This window comes from Cryptotermes secundus, unplaced genomic scaffold (assembly GCF_002891405.2).
Source record: "Cryptotermes secundus unplaced genomic scaffold, Csec_1.0 scaffold428, whole genome shotgun sequence".
Taxonomy (NCBI): Eukaryota; Metazoa; Arthropoda; class Insecta; order Blattodea; family Kalotermitidae; genus Cryptotermes; species Cryptotermes secundus.
The window spans coordinates 2842903-2850362 of NW_019720711.1; the positions used below are offsets into that span (position 1 = coordinate 2842903).

General features: G+C 42.4%; 1 long non-coding RNA gene across 2 annotated transcripts in view; it reads right to left on the reverse strand.

Moving 5' to 3' along the window:
- LOC111871690 overlaps nucleotides 1-7460 on the reverse strand; it is a 327857-nt gene that overhangs the window by 127211 nt on the left and 193186 nt on the right. The window lies entirely within an intron of this gene.

The following is a 7460-nucleotide window of genomic DNA, read 5'->3' on the forward strand; positions in this document are numbered from 1 at the left end:
CATTATAACAGAAGGTCTACGGCAAACACCACATTTTCATAGCTACCCCAACTGCTCGTTCGGACCTACTTGATCTGATTTTCTGGAATCAAATATTCGCTGAAGGCGTATTCATGTTCTTCAGCAGTGGGTTACGTTGGAGAACTCGAGGAGGGTGATAAAGGTAGGCCATGCAGAGCGCGCAGAGGAAATGTAGAAACCCATGAACCTATAAAATTGCAGTCGGAAAACCTGAAGGAAGAAACCACCTGGAAAACAAGAAAAGGAAAAGAACAATGCCATCTTCTGGAGAGTGGCGCCGTGTAGATCTTGTATGAACTGACGTTTCGGAGGAGTGAGGAATCAGCGTGAGCAGATGACAGCCAGCTACTCACGTTGGCTCCTCGCTTGTGGATTTTTCTACGCTGAAGATGGAGGTTATACGTTCCTCCGAAACGTCGATTCACACATCTACACGGCCCCACATCCTAGGAGACGGCATTCTTCATAGTCACCAATGTGAATACCTCAAATTTTTGGAAGAAAAAAAAAATTGAAATCGGCCATACAGAAATGAGGCTGTGAGCTGGATTCTTGCGGTCAAGTATCGGGTTCTTTTGAATGAAGCACTGAGCCTTCTGGGTCCACAGGAGCTGGGCGGTATCATCTTCGAAAGGGCTTCAAGTTCATTCGTCTTCGGGTTGCGGTTTCTCACACACACGGTCCTTCCGCTCCTATGTCTTAACTCTTAACTCACTTCGACGGACCGGGAAACCGATCCCCTTCCCTCCCTTCCCCCCCTCCCCTGCTCCTTTAGGAATTTATGCATACACCGGTGAGAAGAGGATAATTTAGCACAAGCACAGAAAGTCTTGACAGGTCTTGAGAAGCGTCCTCGGTTTACTCCTGTCCTCGTTGCTCAGCGATTAGCACGTAAATCGTTTTTTTATTTCTAGTGGGGTAGGACTAAGTCCCTTGTACTGCGGCCACTTCTGGTCTATTGTACCAGCCCCAGATGATAGGTGAGGGTGATCGTGGAGCAGTTGGTGGAATGAAGATTGGCAGGGGAAACCGAAGTACTCGGAGATAATCTGCCAAAGAGCCACTTTGTCCACCACAAATCCCACTTGACCAGACCCCGGGATAGAACCAGGGCCGCCGCGGTGGGAAACCAGCGACTAACCGCTTGAGCTACGGCGCTGCCTTAAATCGGGGATTACCTCTGTGATGATTAGAAAAATCATCTGTTCATTCTAGTCTTGAGTCGAGGGCTCAAATTGTTATAATGATTACTGCATTCTGGTCCATGCTCACACTTAAACATGTTACTGTTTTTATCTGGTGACAGATGATTTTGTTTTGTAGAATCCAAAGAATCTTCACGAAATCTCGTCATCAGATCCTATCTAGAAATATTTTAATCATTTCCATATATTGAAGCTCCTTTAATCTGAATCCACATTAATATTATGGGGGTGAGGGAGCGCTACGTTACCGCCACGTGCCGCTGGGGAGGTAGGGGTCCTCTGTTGCGCAACATGTCACAATATTATCATATTATTTACGATTACGATTATATGATCTAAACAACTACTGTTATAGTTAAGCACATTTATGTTTCAGGTAAACATCAAAGGAAATAAATTGCTGCTTTCATGGCATATAATGAGGAAATAAATAAAACGAAATAATTCTGTCCTAAGTTATTCAACCATCAGAGAAGGAAAATAGTCATTCCAAGTCAAGGCACTGACATAACCAGAGAGAAACCTTAAGATCTAAGAGAATTGATAGGATATCATGCACAGAATGAAATTGAGAAAGTTTTACAGTTCCTTGAATACAAATGTCAAATGAGATTTCGACAACTGTATCCTCACCATGTAATCACACTTTGCTTCCTTTGTTAGAAATAGGAAGGGTTTGTCAATACCACTGATCTGAATTTCAGGTAATTTATTCTCTTTCCGTGACTCAGAGTCTGTATTATGCCCTTTTACATAATCAGGGGGAGAGCGATGTTCCCTAGTGCCCCGAGTCACGCTACAGCAGGATTAAATTGTGTGTAATGAAGAGAAGTATAAAGCAGGGTGTTTCAAAGGATATTTCTTTATTATTCATTATGAAGAGGTTATAGTTCAAGATTTCCTGTAATTAGCGAGGGACCCTAGTTAAGGATGCAGGTCTCAACAATCTGCAGGAGCTGCAAACTATTCTTCAGTGCAACTGATTAATTGAGTCGACAGCCTCGCTTGCAACTTCAGTACGAGTTATCGGAAATGGCATTCTATAAATTAAGATGGTATAAATTGTACCTTTGGTATTGGAAAATTGATCGAGGACTCTTTCAGAATATGGAAAGTTCCTACCACAGAGGAAATGTAATCCATGGAAATCTGCTTGAGTCGAAATGACGAAGATAATATATTCCAACGTAATATTTTTGTGGAATTGATCAAGGGGCAGGACAGAAAAAAAGCAAACTGTCTCATTCAATCGACTATGAAATTGAAAAGAAAACGGTGCTGATGTTTGCTTGATATACTAACGTTAGAAGCGTTTCCTGGCGCTTTCTTTCAACATCACGAAGTTCTAGAAAGAATGGGATTGTTAGGGGGGGGGCGGAAAGACAATTGGAATGAGATTTTCACAAAGTTGGCATGGCGCGGCCATCCTTCTTTATTGGAAAGTGGCGCGGGCCAATTTAATTGCTCGGCGCTGCGAAGAGATTGAAGCCCGATTGAGATGGGTTTCGGTTGAAGAGCGGAGGTGGGCGTGTGCCGGAAACCTCATGAAATCGCGTTGAGGATCAAGTGGCTTCAGATACAACTGAATCTTTCCTTCTCTATAACCAGACCCGCATCAAGAACCTCCCAATAATAAGAATAATTTAGAAGTGAGGTCCATGTAGATAAGGTTTCGGGAATTTTGCTGCTAAGGGTAAAATTCTGGCTGAATTGTTTTAGTTAACGTAAATATACTGTGTCAGTCACAAAGGAAGGACACAACACAGGGCACAATATACACAAGAATATAGGAAGAGTACTCCTATAGGAGAGGATTCACGTAACTCGCGAATTTGAAATGCTAAGTATAGATGATAAATCTTATTATTATTATTATACATGACATATATACATCTTAATCATTTTATAAAGGAGACATGATGGCATACAGTACAATGGTTTGACGTAAATAATCAAACACACCTGAAGATGGCACATTGATACCGAAACACGTAATGAGGAGAAAGGTGAAATTGTGTGCACTGTAAAACGGTTGGTACAAATACACATCATGGGCGTGAATCAGTGCAACAGGACGCTAAAATATAACATTATACTGTGTGACATGAGCATGATATTTGTAATATATCATTTTATTTGTAGGCCTGTGGAACTATGGAGGTTATAATTAGTATGATAATAGATAGAGTAGTGGGGTTTGTTCTGATAGTAAAAGTTTTTGTGAATTGTCTACATTTTCATTTCATATTTTCGCCTTTCCCGCTACATTTGGCTACCTAGTATCAGGGGCTTACAACTGAAAACTTATAGGTGACGTGAAAGGAAGCAGCCATAGCCTAGTTCAAGGTAATATCCCAGAATGCGCTAGCAGGTACTTAGGAAAATCATGAAACACTTCAGAAGGAGAGCTGATGTCCAGGGAGTTTCCGTGCAACTGACCGCTCAGTCCCAGTTTTCTATATTTATGACGGAGCCGGATAATGATAAGTGATGGTGATAAAATAATTATCATTACGTTAGGATGAATAACAGCAAAATGAAATATTAATACAGTAGTACCGTTACTGGTGATCACAGTGGCCGCGCGGTCTAAGGCAGGAACTGTCTTCGCCCGCTTGAACGCTGGGATCGTGGGTTCGAATACCACTCAGGACATGGCTGTGTGCGTTCATTCTTTGTGTGTGTTGTCCTGTGTGTAGTTCGCGGTCTTGCGACGGGTTGATCGCTCGTGCAAGGAGTCCTACAGTCTGCGTAATAAAAATTACTAAACTGAAGAAGAGGCCAGGGCCCAACAAAGGGCTGTACGGTAGTGGCCTCCGTAGTCTAGAGGTAACGTTCCCGCCCCATGACTTGTGGTACGCGGGTTCAAATCCGGCGGAGGTCGTGGAATTTTTAAGGGCGGAAAAATTCAGGGAACAAGTCCTCCGGGAGGGACTTTAAGCTGTGTGTCCCGTGTCGTAACTTTACGGCACTTAAAAGAACCTCATATCTCCAAAGGAGGTCACTGAGCCAAATTCCAGAACGTTTCCCGCCCAGCAATAGTCTCTAAGGCCTCTGATAGATGGGGGAAGCATTATAGACACCACTAAGTAAGTGACCGAACTCGCTTGCTCGGCGGGACTGATGGTACGCACCATTTATCGGTAGGGTAAAGAGACTGGTAGAGTATCATAGAGGGAAGCACAATAGATCAAACTGGTCGCGGTGCATGGGGAAACCCACCCTCTCTAAATAACTAACTAACTAACTAACTAAGGGCTGTACGGTCATTGATGAATGAAAGTATAGGTCAAACGGAATACATGCTGTATATCATTACACCGTTGTTAAACTTCCAGTCAATAACATAAATAAGTCTTCTAAGGTCGTACCGTTTTGGAGATTGTTTCCTAAGTCATTATCTATTGATATATATATATATATACACGTAGAACTTCCTTATCAGGTCTCGGCAGTCCAGCAGTTGGCCAAAGTCAGGCAGCCAACTTTTCCACTAAGAACCACGTTCAGAGCAATGTAACGGTGATACTGCCATCACTTAACATAGGACGGCGGGCCGTTTCATAGCTCAGACGGTTAGTCGCCAGCCTCCCACCGCGATGGCCTGGGTTCGAGCCAAAATCAAGTCATGTGAGACTTGTGGTGAACGAAGTGACAATGGGGAAGGTTTTTTCCGAGTACTTCGGTTTCCCCTGCCAATTCTCATTCCACCGATTGCTCCACACTCATCATCCGCGGCTGGTACAGTAGGCTAATTAGTGGCCGACGTACCAAGTGGGCTGTCTCACCCCATCCAAAGAACGCCAGACCCACCCAAAATAAGTACAATGAATGGCGTCGTCACTAAACGCAACATAACTGCAAGAAACTAAAGAGGATTACCAAGTTCCCTGTGAGGGACTGTGTTCGAAGAAAATCACGACTGTCTCAGTACTCATATCATCACTTCGGACTGCTTCACCCGCCATAACCCAACTGAAATATCCCGTGCCTATATCAGTCTGCAAGTTGCTGACAGAAAAAATGTAACGTCTTCTTTGGGTTGAACACAGGATTCATATAGGCTCTACTCGCCACTGACTTCAGCCTAACAATACCAGCTCTGGTTAGTGAAACAACCTCAAGTCTAAAGGGGCCCATACACGTACGAGTCTGGCTCGCTAGTCCGGCTCGGCTCGGGTTCCAATGAGCCAAACTCGTCCATGTGTGGGTCGCAAAGTTGGGAGTCAGCTCATGCGTTTGTGGTGAAATTAATCCGAGCCCGGCTCCCGAGTCAAGCTCGCCGAGCCGGACTCGCACGTGTATGGGCCCCCTAAATCTATGTTTGAGTGCTAGGGACAGACTTTGGAGCGTCCGGGGAGATATCTTGTCGATAAGCAATTAAGGAGAATGCCTCTTTTGATGCAACTGCACAATTGGCCTGGGAAGTTGGCTCATTTGAAGGATTGTGTTTAAATGAAATGCTTAGCAAAGGCAAAATCACTGTTGATGTATCCTGGTTACTACAGTAAAATCAAGGAGTAGCGGCTACTACATGGTTAAAATCAAATGTAAGGAAAGTGTTCCTGAAGTAATGGTGATCAGAACTTTCACAAAACTCTGTATTTCCAAACCCAAATTCATATTAAAATACACGAGTTTCTAAAGTTCCAAACATTGAATTTTGCATCACAAAAGCAGAGAGTGAAACAAACCCTCTTGTTATCAAAATGATAGCAATGACTGCGTCACAACTCTGAAGAAAAGCCGTCATTTTTGTCTGGCCACGGATAATTCTACTTTCAGCTATACCAGATGAAGCGATATTGCAGTCGGCATGCAATAGAAAAAGTGGTCTGATATGGCCTCCAATTTTTATATCCGGTGTGTGAAAATCAAACTCAGCCAGTAATTCTTAAAATTAAACTAAAATGACTGTTCTAAATATATAAAAAAGAATAAAAAATTTCTAAGATATCAAGTGTAACACTAAATTATAAAAACCCACTGCAAATTTTCAAGCTTTTCGCTCGCCAGAAGACTAAAACAGATCAGTCTTCTACAGGATGAATCGTATAGAACCGGCCCGATGAATTTGCTAATAATTCAGCAGGTGATGCATATCATCATCATCATCATCATCATCATCAGTAATCTGCCAAGACGACAGGTCCACAGTCTCTTCCAAAACAATTCCTCCACTTAATGAGATCTAGAGCATTCTCCTTCAAATGACAGTATCCTCTTCTGTCCCCAAGGTCATCCAGCATCTTCTTACGTCTTCTTCCTCGTCTTCTTGTCACTTCTATCCGCCCCTCTATCTTTCCGTCGATAACTTCTTTTAGAAGGCAGTTTCTGCGTAAAAGATGACCAATCCAATTGACCGCTCACAATTATGACATAATAATTCGTGGGCCGTGCTGAGTCGAATGGTTTGCGCATGATCCGGCAAGTGGCAGCCCTTATGCTGCAAGGTCAAGGACAATGTCGAAACGTGTCTGTAGTGCGCAGGCGACAGTCATGGAGTTCACTGTTGAACAGCGAGTGTTTCTAATGCCTACTTGAAAACGGCGGACACTTTCAACACCTGCTCTGATCACGGCACACAATCCAAGATAAGATATGTGTAAATTACTTTAACATCTGTATGGTATATTTTATATTACACCTCATTTCGTCGGGCCGGTTCTATATGAATCACCCTGTAGTATGGAGGTACAGCCAGTTCAGAAATAAAGTTAGTCACTACATCGGCGTAACGTTTAAGTGTCCATGACGATAAGGGATACCCAGTAGTGCATTTAATCAAGACAAATATTGTTTCCTTTTTCCTTGGAATTTATTTGAATATCTTAAGCATTGTTTTTTAATTCGATCAGTGAGAGGTAGAGTCGAATTGAGTCCTTTCAGCACGTTGGCCAACAATTTGCCTATTGTACCTTTCCCGGGTGATTATGAGGTTGGAGAATTTAGTGGAATTGACAAGGGAAACGGAAATACTCGGAGAAAACTTTCCCCAGTGTCACTTTGTCCATCACAAATCCTACCTTGAATTAATTTTAAATAACTCCTTAATGTTTTTCATTGTGGTTGTCGTCCATTCATTTAGAAGATATTTGTTAAGTATTTCTCGTTTTGATTTGTTGTTAGATTTATAAACAACTACCACTACTTACAGATTTAACAATAAAATTATATAACAAAACAAATTATCTGCACATTACAGATAATACTCACTCCATGAATGGAATGTAT